Here is a 20,702-nt window from a genome sequence, read left to right as displayed (position 1 = left end):
TTGTTTAACACTTTCTGTTCTGGGCCTTTTCCTTGTCCTTGATATTATTCCCATCAATTTTGGCAGTACACTGTTATGCTTATTTTGAGCTGTGGCTTTAAATCTTCATTTAAATCTCATTTTATGTCTGCAATCAAGTGCTTTCTCAAAGTTTATGACTCTCCAAATGTTGACATTGTTCTCTAGTTCTGCGGATTAAAAAAAGGGAAAAAAATCACTTCTGAAAATTTATGGGTTTGCAGTGGAAGAGTTTACAACTTATTATTATTTTATCACCTTGAGATGGAAACTAGGGTGTACTTTTCAATACTTTGGAAGAATATTTTGAGATTAGTTTAAGAGGCTAGTTTTCAGGATTGCCATTTATGGTAGTGTATATTGTTCACAGTTTGAAGGCATCTGGCTGAGGAGGTGGGTAAGAGTAGAAATCAGTGGAGCTTCTTGTTTTTCACTGCACTAAATATCTTGGCAGAGAAACTATCTGTTAGATGGAGGGATCCTTCTCATTTATAGTTTATATGAAGCCAGTTTATGGAATAGGAGCAGTCCCAGTAGTTTGAGTTTTAGGTTACAGTAAGTATGGTGATATTTCCATTCGTGTACATGCATACAAACTCTCACTAAATTACTCAGTTGAAATATTCATATCAAGTATACCTCAACAAAGTTATAAAATAAAAGTGAGAAAAGTTTTTAAAAAATTGCAAAGTAGGAAAGAAAGCACATAAAATGTGCCATTGGATCTACAGGGTAAGTTCTGAAGGTTTTCTATTTATTTCATTAAACAATTGAGAAAATGTGGAAGTGTTACCTTAACTGACAAAGTAACAATAATTCTAAAAGAAGGTACATTCATGAACTAGAAAAGATACTTAAGAACAGGTAATAACTTGCTGCTAATCATAATTTTTTTGAAAAGACCTGGGTATAGTATACCTACTGACCTGAGTGTCTTAAGCAAAGCCCTAGGTAGAGTTGCTAACTAAAAAGTCTGTGCTTCAAATCCACCAGCACTTAGTGGGAGAAAGATAGTCTCCTCTAATAAAGAGTTACCATCCCTGGCACCACGTAGAAGGTATTCTACTAGTTTTCTTTCTATAGGTGAAGACATCAAATATGATTCTATAATTTTTAGAGAACCTAATGAGAAGATAGCTAGCTCTAGTGGCCTAGTGGTAAGAAGCTGCACTGCAGTCCTAAAGGCACACAGTTCAAATCCTCCAGCTGTTCCACAGGAGAAGGATGGGCCTCCCCCTGTGATTTACTGTCTCTGAAAATCTGCTGAAGGTCAGCTATGAGTTGATTCTGACTGCATGGCACACAACAACAATGAGAAGATGGAGTATTGATAAATACTGAAAGCAGAATTGTTTTTAACTGTTTTTAATTGCTGTTGAGTCATTACTTACTCAGGGCAGCTCCAGGTGTGTCTGAGGGTATATTTTTACTTATTGTGATTTGAGTGGAGGTTTATGAAGCAATTCCGTTTTCGGCTCAAAAGATTGTACAAATTTTGTAGGTTTTATTTTTTAATCTTATTTTGTTGTAAATATATACAATAAAATACATACCAATTTAACAGGTACATTTAATGACATTCTTTGAGTTATAAAACCATTCTCACTCTCCTGTGAGGTGTTCCTCCCTTATTAACATAAACTTCCTCCTTCTAAGGTGCTTATCTAATCTTGAGAGTTACTGTTGTCAGTTTGAGCCCATAAAGATTTTTCATAAAAAAGCATAATGCTGAAGGCAGCTATTTTTTACTGTTGTTTTCTGTGCTGTCAATTTGACTATGACTCATAGCAACTCTATGAACAATGTCTCTGAAACCTGTCCTAACCTGAGTCAATGTAACCGTCTCTGATACACCTGACCCCATTGCCACAGTCACAGCATCACTCCATCTCATCCAGAGTCTTCCTCTATTGTGCTGACACTTTACCCTTCTAAGCATGACATCCTTCTCCAAGGTCTGGTCCTTCCTGGCATCATGTGGGCACATACTTTGTGAAGTGAGAAAGAACTTCAAAAGCTTTGCCTCCAAAGGGCAAACTTCTCCAGGATAGAACTATTTGTTCTATTGGCAATCTATGGTATATTCAATGCTTTTCTATATCACCATAACCCAAAGGCATCATCCTCTGTCATCCTTATTCATTTTCCAGCACTCAGATGCATAGCCAGCAATTGAAAAGACTATGGCTTGGATCAGATACACCTTAGTCTAGACTGACCTTTAGCACTCTGGAGAAATCCTTGACTGCTTGCATTTCTGCCAGTTGTCTGTCAATATCTTGTTCTAGTCATTTTTTAAATAATCTTCAGTAAAATTTTGCTTGATTGTGATATTGGTCAATAATTTCTTTAGAATCACCTTATTTGGGAATAGGAATAAATATGGATCTCTTCCAGTAAGTTGGCCAGGTAGTGGACTCCAGACTTGTTGACACAACTTTGTGAGCATGTTCAGGGCTGCATCTGCTTGTTGTAATATCTCAGTTGGTATCCATCAATTCCTGTGGTCTTATTTTTTGTCAATTCCTTCAGAGCTCCTTGAACTTCCTCACTTATTGTCATTGATTCTTGATCATCTGCTACTTTCTGAAAAGGTTTGGTGTCAGTCAAATCTTTTTGGCACAGTGACTCTGTGTATTCTTTCCATCTTCTTTTGATGCTTCCTGGATCATTCAATATGTTGCTCATGTTGTAATTATTATGTTGATGCTATCAATAGCATCTTTAAGTATTGCAACTCAAGGCTTGAATGTGTTTTTCAGTTCCTTCAACTTGAGAAATGCTGGGTAACTTCTGACCTTTTGACTTTCTGATTCCAGCTCTTTGCACAATCTGTTCAATTCTTTTAACCTCTTCATTTCTTCCTTTTGTTTTGGCTTCTCAGCATTGTAGTGTAATATTCAGAGTCTCTTCTGACATCTACCATAGTCTTTTCTTCCTCCTTTATGTTTTTGTCCTTTTGTATTCTTGTATGTTATTCCCATATTCTCCCACAGCTCATCTGGTCTTCATTTATTAGTGTTCAATGCCTCAAACCTATTCTTGAGATGGTTTTTAAATTCAGGTAGGATGATCCAAGGCCATATTTTTATTTTTATTGATCAATTTTCATTTTCTTTCAATTTCTTTGAAATTACACATGAATAATTGACGATCTATTCCACAGTCAGCACCTGGCCAGATTTTCTCAGCAGATATTGAGCTTCTCCAACAATTCTTTCCACAGATGTGATTTTTGTGTAGCCCATCAGATGAGCTCCATTTGAATAGTTGCCATTTTTTTTTAGAAAAGGTGTTTGCAGTGAACAAATCATTGTTTGTACAAAATTCTATCATTCTATCTCCAGCCTCATTTCTGTCACCAACTCTTTATTTCATGAATACTGATCCTTCTTCCTTTTTTTTAAAAAAATTTTTATTATTTTTGTGTGCGTGTACCGTCAAATCAGATCTGACTGGTACAGGAGGAGATTGCCCCTCCTTCCCCGGCAGAGCATCTGGTGGATTCGAACCGTGTACCTCTGGGTTTGTAGTTGCAGCTTCTTGCCACTAGGCCACCAGAGCTCCCCAAGTCTCCCTTGTTCCCAACTTTTGCATTCCAGTCTCCAATTATTATTATCAGTAAATCTTGGTTGCATATTTTTTACTAATTAAGAATATAAATTTACCACTTTGTTTTAAAAAGACTTGAGGCGACATGCTTGGTGTATGGTTTAAAGATTATCTCAAGGCAATTATTTTGGGATTCATTCAACTCCGTGTCTCCATTAAGCCTGGATTCTGTTCTGTATTTTCCCAGTTTTGCTCAGGATACTTAACAGAATCTTTGATCAAATTTCTCAGTAATGGTAGCTGGGTACTCTCCAATTCTTCTAATCTCCTGGCAAAAGAGACAGTTGTTGATGGAGGCAATTAACTTCACTTTCCATTTCCTTCCTCTATTCCTAACTCTCCTTCTTCCTTTGTCACTACAGGCAAATAGAAACCAATTGTTGTGTCTTAGTTTATTGCTTGTAAATTTCTGAGAGCTCAAATACTGTACAATGAAATATATGATAGAAGAAAACACTAAACGTGCTTTTAGACCAATTTACATAAGTTGTCTCACAAAACTTTAAACTTTCCTAAATCTCCAAACCAAGGAACCAAATTCCATGTTAGGTTATATACATATAAGTACCCTTAGCAGCTACTTTTTCTGAGTCATTTTTATGTATGTATCTACATATCTAATACAACTTTGCCTATGTAACTTTTTAGAGGTATACTTAACAATAGACCGGAATTGGCTTTTTTTAAAAAAAAAATATACACAATAAACTTATATTTTATTTATGTATTTATTTATTTGCAGTAAACATAATTTATCCAGTTTTTCTCAGTCTTACCCCCACGGAATTGGCTCTTTATCAGTGCAATTCTCTGGCACCAAAAATAAAAATTCAGTACTTAATAAGTAATAATCCCTTCTTTTTCCCTCCCTAGCACCAGTGGCAATTATGAACACTTTTTGGTCTCTCTATATTTGGTTCCACAATCAACACCCTTGGTGCCAGCAGCCTGTAAATTAAAAGAGAAATTGCTTTGAGGGAATCTGCTGTCAGAGACCTCTCCAAAGTATCGAAGAACAATGATGTCAGTCTGGAGACTAAGGTGCGCCTGATCCAGGCCATAGTCTCTGCAAATACTTGCTATGCATCAGAAAGCTGGACTATGACTCGAGATGATAAAAGCAAAATTGATGCCTTTGAGCTGTAGTGCTCGAGAAGAGTCCTGAATATGCCCTAGACTGCTAGGAAAACAAACAGGTTCAGCCCAGAGAGGGTGAGACCAGACAGATCCTTGGATGCAAGGGTTCTGAAGCTTCATCTGACATACTTTGGACATGTTGCAAGGAGGGAACCAGTCCTTGGAAAGGGACAACATGCTTGGGAGTGTGGAGGGACAGTGAAATAGAGGAAGACCCTTGATGAGATGGATTGATTCAGTGACTAGGGTCATGGGGGTAGGTGTGTCAGAGACAATAAGAATGGCACAAGATAGAGCAGGGTTTAGGGCTGTTATACATAGGTTCACTATGAGTCGCAGGTGACTAAACATCACAGAACAACAACATATTTGTTTTTATATGTATTTAGTTGTTGTTGTTATGTACCATAGGCGAGGAACCAACTTATAACTGACCCTCTAGAGGCAGGAATTTGCATGAGAGGAGATTTCACATCTTTTCCCCCACAAAGCAGCTGGTGGATTTAAACTGCATGCCTTTGGATAAGCAGCACAACTATTGCCATTAAGCCACCCAGTTGCATAATATTTGTCCTTTTATGATTAGCTCAGCCAATGTCTTTAAAGCCTCAATCATACTGTAGCATGAATCAAGACTATTTCCTCTATCTGCTATGTAGTATTCCATTGAATATATGCACACATTTTGTTTATTCATTAATTTCTTGATAGGAATTTAGGTTGTTTCTACCTTTTGACAATTGTGAACTGCTGCAATGAATATTGGCGTACACATTTTTGTTGTGGTGTTTTTGTGCGCTGTTGAGTCACCTGCTACTCCTAAGGATCCTACGATTAATAGCACTGAACCTGCCCTATACTGAGCCATTCTCACAGTCTCAGACACACCTACCCCCATTATCCCAGTTATCATGGCAATCCAACTCATTCTGGGTCTTCCTCTCTTGGACTGTCCCTCCATTCTTTCAAGGATGATATCCTTCTCCAAGGACTCGTCCCTCCTGGCCACATGCCCAAAAGATGTAAGATGAAATTTCAAAATCTTTGCCTTCAAGGAGCAACTTGGTTTCTTTAACTCTCTCCAAAACATATCTGTTTATTTTTTTGGCAGTTCATAGTATATTCCATACTCTTCTCCAGCACCACAACTCAAAAGCATCAATTCTTCTGCCATCCTTATCCAATGTCCAGCTCTTTGATGTGTAGCAAGTAATTGCAAAGACTATGGCCTGGATCAAGCACACTTTAGGCTCTAGACTGACATTGTTGCTTTTCAGTACTTTGAAGAGGTCCCTGACAGCAGATTTTCCTTAATGGAACTTGTCTTTTGATTTCCTGGTGCCAAGAGTGTTGATGGTGGAACTGAGTATGCTTAAATTGTTATCAAACTCAATCTCTTCTTATCTATCATGGTGCTGTCAATTGGCTCAGTGGTGAGAAACTTTGTGTTCTTAATGTTGAGCTTCAGTCCATATTAGATACTGTAGTCCTTGATCTTATGTATTATCAAGTCCTCCTCAGTTTTGGCAAGCAAGATTGTGTCATCTATGCCGTGCATGTTTGATATTTTTAACAAAATTTTTTATGTTGGTTTGTCTACGAAGCTCATGTATACTCTCTTTCAAACTATCCTTCATTCACATCGTGTTTCATATAATCATTCATCCTTGAACTATGTCTACCCCTGTCTTTCCAGATCCCCACCAGATTTTTCCCATTTCCTTTACCTAGCCCCTTCCCCCACCAAACTGTGCAACCCTGTGATTTCCCCCCTGCCCATCCTCACTCCTTTCCTACCCCCCCTTTAGATCCTCATATATGTTTTACTGGTTATTTTTCTATTTCTTCAATAATGGTCTTATGCAGTGTTTGCCTCATGAGACTGAGTTAGTTCACTCAGAGTAATGCTCTCCAGTCTCTCCCAAATTATGTAATAATTTTTGAAATCATTGATCCTGAGTGCTGCAGAGTATTCCATTGTGTGAATGTACCACAATTTCTCAATCCATTTGATTGTGGTTGAATGTTCAAGCTGTTTCTATGTTCTTGTGATGGTCAATAATGTTGCTATGAATATTGGTGTACAAGTCTCCATTTGCATTTCAGTTCTGATTTTCTCAGAGTATTTCTTAGCAGTGGAAAACTTGGGTCATATGGAGTTTCTATGTTCAACTTTTTGAAGAAATGACAAACTGCCTTCCAGAGTGGTTGTACCATTTTGTAATCCCACCAACAGTGTGTAAGAGTTCCTATCTTTCCATATCTTCTCCAACATTTATTACTTGCTGCCCTATTGAACTTTGTCATACTACTGGGGTGAGATGGGTTTTGACTTGCATCTCTCTTACTACCAGTGATATTGAGCATTTCTTCATTTGTCTGTTGGCCATCTAAATATCTTTCTCTGTGAAAAGTCTTTGCATACTTTTTGCCCATTTTGTAACTGGGATCTACCTGGGGTTTTTGATGTTGTTATGTGCCATTGAGTTGCCTGTGACTCATAGCGACCCAATGTACAATAGCTCTGAATAATGCCCTGTCTTGAGCCAATTTAATTGTCTCCAACACAGTTACTCCTCTTACCCCAGTTACTGAATTAATCTCTTTAATACAGGGTCACCCAAAAGTATGTGAGACAAAGTCTCAAAATCCTTGCTTCCAAGAAGCAATTTGGTTTCACCCTTCCAGACAGACTTGTTTGTTTTCTTGACAGTCCATGGTATACTCAATTACCTTCTCCAGCACCACAACTCAAAGACATCAATTTTTTTTATCATCCTAGTCATTGTCCAGCTCTCTGATGCATAGCCAATAATTGTGAAGACAGTGGCCTTGATCAGGTGCAGCTTAATCTCTAGACTGACATTGCTCTTCAGTATTCTGGAGAGGTCCCAGACAGCAGATTTTCCTAATGCAATCTGTCTTTTGGTTTCCTCATTGCTCATGTCAAGAGTGTTGATTGTGGAACAAAGAAAGCTAAAATTGTTAACAATCTCAATCTCTTCTCTATCTAACACAATGCTGCCAATTGGCCCAGTGGTGAGAATCATCATTTTCTTGATGTTGAGCTTCAATCCATATTGCAAACTACAGTCCTTGACCATCCTTGAAGCATCAGCTGCTTCAGCTGCTTCAGGCATTCCTCAGTTTCAGCAAATAAGGTGATGTCATCAACCTAATGCAGGTTGTTGATGAGTCTTCCTCCCATGCTGATGCCAAATTCTTCCACATAAAGTCCAGCCTCTTGAATGATCTGTTCTGTATAAAGATTAAAAAGATACGGAGACAGGGCACATACCTCTTGCACTCCATTTCTGATTTTGAACCATGCAGTGTTTCCTTGCTCTGTTCTGACAGCTGCCTGCTGGTGCAAGTAAAAGTTTTTCATGAGCACAATCAGGTGTTCTGGGATTCCCATTCTTCTTAAGGTTAGCCACAGTTTGTTGTGATCCATGCAATCAAATGCATAGTCAATGTCCTTACAGATGGACATTGCTCTGCTGCACTCTTAGCTTTCAGCTAAAATCCATCTGACATTGGCAGTGATGTCCCTCGTACCATAACCTCTTATTTTTAGATAATCTTCAGCTAGATTTTGCTTGTATGTGATATTAGTGGTATTGTTCAGTAATTTCAACATTCTTTGGAACCACCTCACCTTTTTTTTGGAATGGGAATAAATATGGATTTCTTCCACTCAGTAGGCCAGGTGGTTGTTCCCCAGATGGTATTTTGATAAGTAACGAGGTAGTTTCTACTAAGAAGCTGAATGTTTTTTTTTTAAATTTTATTAGTTTTAATGAACATTTACAGGGATTTTGGGTTTTCATTCCTTCATTACTGCACCATTTTCTCTACCCTCCTCCCCAGTTTGTTCTTCTTCCCCGCCATCCGAATGTCTGTTTTAATTGTCCTATTGCCACAGTGCTTGTCAAAGTCAGTTCTGATTAATCTCCTTTGTTGGTGTGTCCTTTGCCATTCCCTATCACTCCTCCCTGAGAGAGACTTCACCCTGATTCATAAGGAAAAGGGGATGGCATATTCTCTTAGCTACTTCCTGCTGAAAAGGGACGCTGTGGGTTTCAGGGTGAAGATCTTCTCTCACTACTCTAAAGGGCCCCTTTGGCAGTAGGAAACACATAGACTATTATGGAGATTGATTTTGGAATTTAGATGCACTGTTATTAATTGTGCTTAGCCGTACATGTTCATATCCCTGAAGATGTATCATGGGGGGGTTGCAACCTAGAAGACACAAATTTAACTAACAAGTTATAAGTACATGAGTCAAAAATTATGGAAAAGTAAAAGAAAAGATTCTTTCATTGTTTTACAAACCCTCCCCCAGGTCCCCTCCACCGTGTAGCCCTCGCTCTAGACTCCTGTGATGACAGAAATACCTAGTCACATATCTCTTTTACACAGTTTTCTCCCTCCTCTGTTTCAGTGCAGTATACATTATTGAACACATCCTACTCAGTCTCTCCCCAACCCTGAGATTAGTCCCATTCTACAACAGTGGCATCATGTAATATTTGTCCTTTTGTGACTGGGATATTTCACTCAGCATAATGTTCTCCAGAGTCAACCATTTTGAATAATATTGCATGAGTTCCTTGTTTTTTAATGCAGCATAGTATTCCATTGTGCGAATATACCACAGCTTCTCTAGCCATTCTTTTGTTGAAGGGCACTTAGGTTGTTTCCAACTCCTTGCTATTGTGAACAAAGCTGCAATAAACATGGGAGTGCATATATCTGCTTGGATGTCAGCTATGGTCTCTTCAGGGTATATTCCCAGTCGTGGAATTGCTGGGTCAAATGGTATCTCTATTTGCAACTTTTTGAGAAAGCGCCATACTGCTTTCCACAGGGGTTGCACCATTTTACACTCCCACCAACAGTGTATCAGGGTTCCAGTTTCTCCACAACCTTGCCAGCATTTGTTGCTTGCTGTTCTGTTAAATTTTGCTATTTTGACTGGGGTGAGGTGATATCTCATAGTTGTTTTAATTTCCATCTCTCTTAGGGCTAGGGATTTTGAGCATTTCTTCATGTGCTTGTTAGCCATCTGAATGTCATCTTCAGTGAAGTGCCTGTTCATATCCTGTGCCCATTTTTCTATTGGATTATTTACCTTTATCTTGTTGTGGTGCTCAAGTATTTCATAAATTCTGGATATAAGTCCCTTATCTGATATGTTATTGCCGAATACTTTTTCCCAGTCAGTGGCTTCCCTTTTTACCCTACTGGAGAAGTTTTTGGATGTGCATAGGGATTTGAGTCTTAGAAGATCCCATTCATCTATATTATTTTCTCCTGGTTGTAGGTTTTCCAGGATACTGGGAAGACTGTTTATGTTGTGGATTAAGACTTCTAATGTTGTTCCTAGATTTTCTGTAATGAAGTTTATAGTCCTTGGTTTTAGTCCTAGGTCCATGATCCACCTTGAGTTGGTTTTTGTGTATGGAGTGAGGTGTGGGTCTTGCTTGAGTCTTTTGCAGATATTTTTCCAATTTTGCCAACACCATTTGTTTAAAAGGCTGTCATTTCCCCACTTCACTGATTTCATCTCCTTGTCAAAAATCAGTTGACCATAGATAGATGGGTTGATCTCTGGATTCTCAATTCTATTCCATTGATCTATGTGTCTGTCATTGTACCAGTACCATGCTGTAGGTGTGAACTGCTTGACTATGGTGTGGGATAAGGATGCCATAATTTTGTTTTTAGCAAAAGCAAAGGGAAGACCTGTCCATAAATCTTTCTGTGCAAACATTCACAAAATGTTCAGGTATCAATTTTGGCTTTAAAAAAGGAAATGTTTCCCCCACAGGCATAAATGTTTAGTGTACAGCATTTGTAATTTTCACAGAAAGTACTTTAGCGTTTTTGTTAATACCAATGCTATGTGCATATGCCAATGTTGTTTTCCCTCCCAAGATCATAATATTTTTAGCAACTAAGGAAACCCAATTTGCTGTATTGTTAAGTATACTTCCTTTAGAACTGCAGCATAAAGAATCTCTTTTTGAGTTATAGGAAGGAAAAACTCTTGATGTTGATGTAAAAGAATGAAATCATAATAGCAATCAGGAAACGTAAGTGTTTGAACATCAGGCCTGAGTCCTATAAAAACATCTAAATCAATATTGTGCAGTTTTATAATCTTAAAAGGATTACATCAAGGATCTGATATCTTGGGTTCTTAAAGGTAGACACAGAACAGTCCAACAACATTTTACCAGAATGACCTCTGTGAAGCATAATATTTCCTTTTAAATATTTAACAGTCATGATCGCTTTCTGTGGTTTTAATTCATAAAACATGGATCTTTCTTAAGCCACAGAAGCATAGCAGTTTTTTTCAATTGTCCCTTCCTTTCTTTATTTTTTTACCTCTATTAAATAAGTGCACCGGGGTTCATGCATGAACAATTTAATTAGCACCTTCTTTCCGAAATATGATCTACTACCAACATCTCTGGATAAGGAAAAAGAATGATAAGGAAGTTCTTGTGTTAAAGTCATGAAATCCAAACGAATTAACATAAATAAACTAAGATTTAAAGCATTGCAGAGGTCATTCTTGGTTTGACAATGCTGTTTTTATAATGTTTTTTCCTTGTGGGGACTTTTATTTTTGGCTGCTTTTCAGATCAGACATACTGTAGTAATGACACCTGCTATATGACACATAGATAGTTGTTTATGTATTGGAAGTTGCAGAAGCAGTGTGTGAGTTAACATAGGGAATTCAGCCCATTTAATCTGTTTATTTTCAGTTGATTTGCTTTCTTAATTGTGTAATCTCAAACTAGATATTTGTGAAAAAGAGAAGATATTTAGTAATATTTACCTTCCTCTGACATAATTAGCTATGTTTTTCTTTTTAATCTGATCTCCACCCTACACATGTACGTACGCATCGTGTAACCAATTCAGCTAGGATGACTCATTTCCGTTGAGTTGTTTCTCAGCATTGTGACCTTATAACACCGAGAAAAACAGCCACATAGGGTTTCCAAGGCTATAAATCTTAATTGAAGTAGACTGCCACATCTTTCCCCTATGGAGCAACTGGTGGGTTCGAACAACTGATCATTTTAGCTTATTTTTATTATTCACATTAGGTTAAGTGCTTGTGCTGTACATCATATATTAAGTACCCAGAAGTGGTCTGATAAATGAAATTCCTTCTTTAAGAGTACAGGGTGGTGTAGGACCTGTAGGGAATACATTAGTGCCCTTGGCTTGTGCACTGAGAATCACCATTCTAGGATCCACGTGCTCCAGGACATGTCACAGACTCTTTGACTCTTTTAACTTCTCAACAAGAGCCAATAATGTTGACTTGTCATTTCTCATATATAATATGCTACTGCTTAGATGGAGTCATGTAACAATGAAAAAGAAATAAATGTCTAGGTAGTCAGCCTTTCATACCTGCTGTCATTCTCAATAATCCTCCCCTCCCTAGGTTACTCTCAGGTCACAGTGGTCCTGATAGGAGTAGTGGAGAGACATGTGTTGTTCAGTGCTGTCAGTTGACCAGGACACATAGCAACCCTATGAGCAACAGATCTGCACCTCACTATGTCCTACACCATCTTCACAATTTCTGATGTGCTCAAGTCCATAGTTACAGTTACTATGTGACTCCATCTTGTTGATGGTCTTCCTCTCTTTCTCCCTCTTACCTCTCTCAGCGTGATCTTTTCCCAAGGACTGGCCCCTCCTAACAACATACCCAAAGTCTGTGAGATGAAATTTTATCATCCGTGACTCTAAAAAGCACCTTGATTGTACTTCTTCTACAACAGACTTATTTGTCTATTTCTTTGACCTAGTAAAAGGATGGGGCAGTGTGTATGGAACTGACCCATCTCAGCACTATGTTGCTGTTGTTATGTGACGTCAAGTCACCTGCGACTCCTAGTGACCCTATGTACGACAGCTATGAACCCTGCTCCATCCTGCGCCAACCATATTGTCTCTGACAAAACCACCCCCATTACTCTGTCTCTTTCAATCCATCTCATACAGGGTCCTCTTCTCTTGTGCTGTTGCTCCACCCTCCCAAGCATAATGTCTATTTCCAAGGGCTGGTGCCTCCTTGCAACATCAGAATCCTTGTTTCTAAGGAGCAGCCTGATTTCATCCTCTCCAAGATGGACCTGTTTGTTCTCCTAGCAGTCCATTCAATACTCTTCTCCAACATCACAGCTCAAAGGCATTAATTTTCCTTCTATCATCCCTAGTCATTGTCCAGCTTTCTAATGCATAGTACATAATTGTGAAGACCATGGCTTGGATCAGGCACACCTTAGCCTCCAGACTGACATTGTTGCTCTTTGGTACTCTGGAGATGTCCCTTATAACAGACTTTCCCAATGCAATTTATCTTTTGATTTCCTGTCTTCTGGAAGCCAAGCAAACTAAGCTATTAACAATCTCCATCTCTTCATCATCTATCATGATGCTACCATTTGGCCCAGTGGTGAGAATCTCTGTTTTCTTGTTGTTGAACTTCAATCCATATTGACAGCTCCAGTCCTTGATCTTCTGCAGTAAGTGCCTCAGGTCCTCCTCAGTTTCAGGAAGCAAGGTTGTATCATCTGCACTATAGTCATGTAAAAACAGACTGGACTTGGCTTGAGTTTGAGAGAGTAATTGAACATTGAGAGTAAAGGAAAAAAGATTTTTTTTTTAAAGCAGCTGCTGCAAGTCTGTTTTGATCTTATTTTCTGTTGGCTTTAGTTATTGGTAAGACTTGCATTTAGTTGTTGCCCAGTGTTGGTGAGGAACTCTGCAATTACAGTTACATAGCCCCAATCTGTGATCTTCTGCCCCAACTCCAATGCAGAAACTAAAGTATTAACGCTCACTACCACGGAGAATCTGAGACTTTGCTTCACTGTTATAGCTGGCATCTATTCTTATAGATTGCTGAGTATTTAAAATGCAGAACTGAGTTTCATATATCTAGAATTCTCAAAAAACTTACTGCCACTGAGTCAAAGCTTACTCCTCACTGACCCTCCTGCAGGTTTCCAGAGGCTGCTAATCACACAGCAGGAGACTGCCCATCATTCTCCACTGGAGCTGCTGGTGAATTTGAACTGGCAGGGAGGTGCCACCTTTAGGTCATCAGCACAACTCTCTACGGACTAGCTACCAGAGCTCCCTCATCTAGGGGCAGGTAGGCCCTGAAAACATGAGAGACTCAGTAAGAACAGATCATGTAGAGTTTCCAGTTGGAGGAGTAGAAGAGAAGCTGAAGAAAGTAGAATCAAATATGCTGTGTGAACAGTTAGAGTGAAGGGTGTAGGTGGAGAAAAAACCACATTGCCGAGAAGGGCTCTATGAAGCAGCACCTATGTACTCCATTCCATGGGAGCTAGCCATGACTTTGCACAAGCCACTATGCCTCTTGAAAATTCTTTCAGGCCCCTTTGAGAACGTATTTTTCTGTCTCTTCACCTGACCAACCACTCTTTGCTCTCTCATCTAATGGAGCATTTGTGTGTCATGCACACTTTATATTGGTAAGGTAATGCGCCATACAAATTCTTGAGTGTTTGTTTTCTGAGTGTATAGAATCTGGAGATTACTTTATTAAACACTTTCCTTTTCCAAAGAAGAGAAACAATGGAGCCAGAGAAATAATTGCCTTATGTCTCTCAAATGCAGGATAAGAAATCTAGTTCAGTGACAGTTCTCCTATTCATTCATCTATCTCAGTAGCAAGTTCTCGGAGGCAAATTTTCTAACAATTAGAGCAAATATCTCAAATGGTTTCCTGTTCTCTGCTTTGAGAATAGTTCTAGAGATAACTCCATGAAGGAGCTCTGGCGGTGTGATCTGTAGATAGTTATGCCCCTGACTCGAAGGCTGTGCATGTCCAGCAGTTTGAATCCACCAGTGGCTCCACAAGAGAAAGAAGGACAATCTTTGCTGGTGTGAGTCACAGCCTTGGCGACTTGGTTGAGGGTCACTATCATTCAGAACTGATTCTATTGCAATGAGTTGGCTTGTTTGTTTTGGAAACAGATACACAATATGTGTTGTGTTAAGAACAACAACAGCAACAAAAACCCCTATCATCCATTTAAATTATGTTGTTGTTATGTGCCATCAAGTTGACTACAACTCTATGAACAATGGCTCATTGTCCTGAGCTAACCTAACCATCTCTGACACACATAACCCCATTGCTACAGTCACTGAGTCAATCCATTCCATCCAGGGTCTTCTTCTCCTGCATTGACCCTCTGTCCCTTCAAGCATAATGTCCCTCTCCAAGGACTATGTGAAACAGCTTCAAAATCCTTGCCTCCAAAGAGCAAACTGGCTTTCTCCTCTCCAGGAAAGACCTGTTTGTTCTCTTGTCAGTCTATGGTAAGTTGAATATTCTTCTCCAGCACCACAACTCAAAGGCATCAATTTTTTTTTCTGTCACCTTTATTCATTGTCCAGTTCTCGGACACATAACATGCAACTGAAAAGACCATGGCCTAGATCAGGCACACTTTAGTCTGTAGACTTACATAGTTGCTCTTTTAACACTCTGGATAGGTCCTTGACAAAAGATTTTTCCAATGCCGTTTGTCTTTTTGATTTCTTGACTGCTGGTGCCAGGGGTATTGATTGGGGATCTGAGCAAGATGGAATTGTTAACAACCTCAGTCTTTTCTCCATCTATTATGATGCTGCCTGTTGGCCCAGTGGTGAGTATCTTTGTTTTCTTGATGGTGACTTGCAATCTGTATTAAAGGTAGCAGTCCTTGGTCTTCTACAGCATATGCTTCAAATTAAACCTCTGTGAAGGTGTTGGGTATTGCGGGATGATACAGGATAGGATAGGGTTCAGATCTGTTGTCCGTAGGGTCACTGTGAGTCTTACCTGACCGGGCAGCATCCAGCAACAAATAACAACAAATAGGCAAAGAAAAAGTTCTGTACCAAGTCAATACATATTTTTCGGTAGTGTCATGTTATTGTTGTTGTTGTGTGCTGTCGAATTGGAACCGACCCCCTCCAGTGGGCTTTCAGAGGTAGTAAATCACATGGAAAGGGATTGCTCAGCTTTCTTTTGTGGAATAGCTACTAGACACGAACCGCATGCCTTTGGAATTGGAACACAGCTTCTTACTGCCAAGCCTTGAGACACTCATGGTGTCACGAGAGATAAAAGGTACAAGTGTAAGAGAATATGTCTGGAATCTGTCTGGATAGCAATTCTGGCTTGGTCACTTTACACACTCATTGCTGTCAAGTCAGATCTGACTCGTAACTAATTTTCCAGCAGGCTAAGGATCCAGAGGCTGGAGAAGACTGCTCGTCTTTCTCCTGAGGTGATGCAAACCTCCAAAGAGGCATCACCTTTTACGTTAGCAGTGAAACTGCCTGTAGACTACACTATGAGAGCTCCCTGCTCCCTTGTTTGTTGTTACTGCTACTACAGATGTGTATAAAGCAATTGAAGACACTGATTTGGGTCAGGTGTGCCTTGGTCTTCTAACTGACATCTTTGTACTTTAGCACTTTGAAGAGGTTCTTTACAGCAGATTTGCCCAAGATGCCTTTTGATTCTTTTACTGCTACAACCATAGCTGTTTTTTCTGAGTACACGCAAAATGAAATTATCAACAACTTCAACCTATTCTCCATTTATCATGGCATTGCCTTTTGGCCCAGTCGTGAGGACTTTCATTTTCTTGATGCTAAGAGTCAAAGATTTCATGTACAATAGAACAAAACATCGACCAATTTTATGCCTTCAGTTTGATCAAGAGCAGATTGGATCATTGTGACCTATCCAGTTTTCATTGGTTGATTTGGGGAAGTAGATTGCCAGGCCTTTATGCTCTTGTTTGTTCTAGTCTGGAAGGTCTCCTGACACCTGTTGAGTATCCTCACAACAAGAACGTTCTTGTGGTAGCTGTGCATGAGGCAATATGGCCAGAAATTAAGCTCTGGTCTCCTCCCCGGAAGGCAAGAATTCTTCCCCTGAACCATGAATGTTCGTTCGACCTTCCAGAGGAGCTTTTCCATTTCCTACTTCTTTCATCTTGCTGAGGAGATCTGTCTCTGCTCTTCTCCATTGTTGTGGGTACAAGCTGGCGAGTTCAAGTCAGTGTTTACTGAATGTAAAAGTATCAGTGAATGTATCTGGGTGTTAGCCAGCAGTGAGATTACCCTGGTTTTCCTTAGGTTATTATGAGCCCATTTCTTTCTTGTTGAGGTTGTGTTGTGTGTTTCAGGTGATCCAGGGAAGATACTTTTGTTTTCAGATAAGGTCATTCTGTGGCATAGTTTGCAAAGGACAGGCTGTGAACAAAGCTATCATTCCTTGGGAGAAAGACGAAGCTATCTTCTTTTGTAAAGATTTATAGTCTTGGAAATTGTGACTGACGTGACCGCCAGCAGCCAAACTCCTAGAGTGGACGTTCCAAGTTACTATTTTCCAACTTTACAAGTCTATTGATGCATGAATTCTTCGTTGGTCTTCTTTATTCATTTTCCAACATTCAGATGCATGGAGAGCAATTGAAAAAAAACCATGGTTTGCATAAGATACACTTCAGTCTTTAAACTGACAACCTCTTTCTTTAGCATTTTGAAAAGATCCTTGACAGCAGATTTTCCCAATGCAATACATCTATTGATTTCTTGACTGCTGTTACCCTGGATGTTGACAGGAGATCCAAGTAAGATGAAATTGTTCAATATATTTTCATCTATCTTTATGTTTCCTATTCACCCAGTGTGAGGATTTTTGTTTACTTGGTGTTGAGATATAATCCACATTGAAGGCTATAGTCTTTGGTGTCCTGCAGCAAGTGCTTAAAATCTCGACTTTCTTTCTGCAAGCAAGCTTGTGTCATCTGCATAAAGTGGGTCACTTATTTTGTTATTATTGTTGTTGTTAGATGCCACCAGATCAACAATGATTTGTAGCAACACCATAAACGACAGATCTGAACCTTGCACTGTTCTCAAAACCTTTGACATGCTGAAGTCTATTGTGAGTCACTGTGTCAAAATATCTTGTTGAGGATCTTCCTCTCTTTTTTCTGACCGTCCACATTTCCCAACATGATGTCTTTTTCCAAGCACTGGTCCCTCCTGACAACATGCTCAAAGTTGTTGAACATGAGATGAAGTTTTATCATTCTTGCCTTTAATGGATGAATGGAAATCCAAAGTCTCTGTACATTGTCATTAAAATTAATAATAATAATTAAAAACACAAAAAAGTGAACTGGGGGAGGGGAAGTGAGGGAAGAAGAGGGGATAAAAAATGTGTAACAACAACAAAAAAAGTCATACATCAAATCCTCCAATGACTCTCTGAGAGAAAGGTGGGTGGTCTCCTACAGTCTTCCAATTTACAGGCTTTGAAACCTGGTGGAGGGTAACTTAGAGTTGGAACAAACTTAATGGCAGTGACTTTGAGTTTTGAGACACTCTCAAATAAATAAGAATTTGTATAAACTTCATCATAATTAACATAAAAAAGGAACACCCTGATTGTGTTTTCTCCTAGACTAACTTGTTCGTTATTTTTGGAAGTCCATAGGTCATTATTACTCTTCTCCAAAACCTCAACTCAGAGACATCGAGTCTTTTTTTTATCATCTTTGTTCTATTATCAGGACAATATTATTAAACTTCTCTGGGCTTCATATTTTTTTATAAAAAAGGATGCTTATTATTTCTTCTTATAGGATTGTTATAAGAATTAGGCAAAATTATTTCTCTGAGTTTATTGTTTTTCAGTGCTGTGCAGTATTTAATTGTGTGGATGTACCATAGTTTTTATATCCATTCATTTGTTGATGGGCACTTGGGTTACTTCCATCTCTAAGCTACTGTGAATAACACCGCAATTAACATGGGTGTGCATACATCTGTTTGGATAGCGGTTCTCGTTTCTTCAGGGTATGTTCTCAGCAGTAGAATCACTGGGCCAAAGGTATTTTTGTTTCCAACTTTTTGAGAAAGCCAGACTTCCTTCTGAAGTCATTGCACCATTTTATACTCCCATCAGCAGTAAATAAGGGTTCCAATCTTGCCACAACTTTGCCACCATTTGTTGGTCTGTTAACCTTACTGTTGTTACTGGAATGAGATGATATCTCATAGTTGTTTTTATTTGCATCTTTTTAATGGCTAGGGATTTTGAACATTTCTTCATGTGTTTGTTTTTCATCTGAATGTCTTCCTTGGTGTCTTCTGTTTTGCTAATGGGTTGTTTCACTTTTTCTGTTGAGGTGTAAGAGAGTATTCTATAAACTTTAGGTATGAATCCCTTATCAGATATCATTGTCAAATAATTTTTCCTGGTCTGTGGCTTTTCTTTTTACCTTGTTGGAAAAGTTTTTCAATGTGTATAGTGATTTGATTCTTTGAAGGTTTCGTTCATTATTTTGTTCTTTCCTGGTTGTAGAATTTTCATTGTGTTTGGAAAACCGTTCATACTGTGGACTAGAGTTTCAAGAGTTCTTTCAAGTTTTTCTCTGATGAAGTTTATAATCTTTGATTTTATTCCTAGTTCTTTGTTCCACTTGACCTGACTTTTGTATATGGGGTGAAATAGGGGTGAGTTTTCTACAGATGGTTTTCCAATTTTTTCAACATAATTTTTTAAAAAAGTAGTTGTTTCCCCACTTGACTGATTTTATCTCCTTGTCAAAAATTAGTTGACCATAAGTGATGGGCTGATTTCTGGGTTCTTATTTCTATTCCATTGATATAAGTGTCACTGTACCAGTACCACAACTATCTTGACCACCATGGTTGTGTAATAGGATTTGGGATCAGAGAGTGTGATGCCTCCTGCCTTGTTTCTCTTTTTCAGTAGTGATTTACTTATTTGGGAACTCTTTCCATTCTAGATAAAATTAGAAATTGCATTTTCCATCTAATTGAAGAATGGAATTGGTATCAGTGTTAGGACTTTATTGAAGTTGTAGATTGCCTTTGGTAGAATTGTCATTTTCACAATATTGAGCTCCTATCCATGAACATAGTTTATTCTTCCATTTCTCCAGCTCTCCTTTTTTTCTTGTAGTAATAGTTTGTAATTTTTTGTGTATAAGTCTTTTGTGTCTCTAGTTTGATTTGTTCCAAAGAATTTAATCTGTGATTAGCTACTGTAATGAGGATTGTTTTTCTTAGCTTTATTTCTGTATTCTCTTTGCCACTGTGGAGAAACCCAGCTGATTTTTGTCTGCTGATCTTGTGTCCCACTACTTTGCTGAATTAGTCGCCAGGTCCAGTAGTTTACTCGCTGAGTCTTTAGGGTTTTCTGGGTACGCTATCATATCATCTACATAGATCGTTTTACCTCCTTTGTCAATTTGGATACCTCTTATTTCCTTCTATTGTCTTATTGCTGAGAGAATGGATTTCTTAGAATCAGATTTAATGTATGACTTGGTCTGAGTGAAAGAGAAGTCTATCTTAATTCCAAAACAAAACTTTCAAAGTACTAAGGATTTCTTCATTTTTATACTTGTTTGTGCCAGTTCTATTTTTGTCAGCAGGTCTTATCTCTCTTATAAACAAAACTTGTCTACCAAAGCTGAAAACAACTGACAAGAATTCATTTCAACAGATTATAATAACTAGTAAAGCTTTCATAGTATTTATTATTTTCTTTCCCCCCTATTTCCTTGGTTATCTTCTGAGATGAGATGGATAAAAAAAAAGCCAACTTATCGATAATTAGGCCTGGGACTCACAATAGAATCTCAGAAAATAGAGAATGAGTTCTGAGAGAAGAACATTTTTAGGGAACTCTGGTGGCCTAGAGGGTAAAGAGTTATGCTACCAATTCAGAGGCATACAGCTCAAACCTACTAGTTGCTTTGTAGGAGCAAGATGGAAAATCTCTTCCCATGCCTTTAACAGGCTCTGAAAATTCA

At 38.6% G+C, this 20,702-nt stretch overlaps 1 protein-coding gene across 1 annotated transcript in view; it reads left to right on the top strand.

Moving 5' to 3' along the window:
* FILIP1 (filamin A interacting protein 1) overlaps window positions 1–20,702 on the top strand; it is a 289,827-nt gene that overhangs the window by 34,944 nt on the left and 234,181 nt on the right. The window lies entirely within an intron of this gene.

Source organism: Elephantulus edwardii, unplaced genomic scaffold (assembly GCF_000299155.1).
Source record: "Elephantulus edwardii isolate Elephantulus edwardi_28Jun2011 unplaced genomic scaffold, EleEdw1.0 scaffold00194, whole genome shotgun sequence".
Lineage (NCBI taxonomy): Eukaryota > Metazoa > Chordata > Mammalia > Macroscelidea > Macroscelididae > Elephantulus > Elephantulus edwardii.
This window is presented reverse-complemented; position numbering and strand designations above follow the sequence as displayed.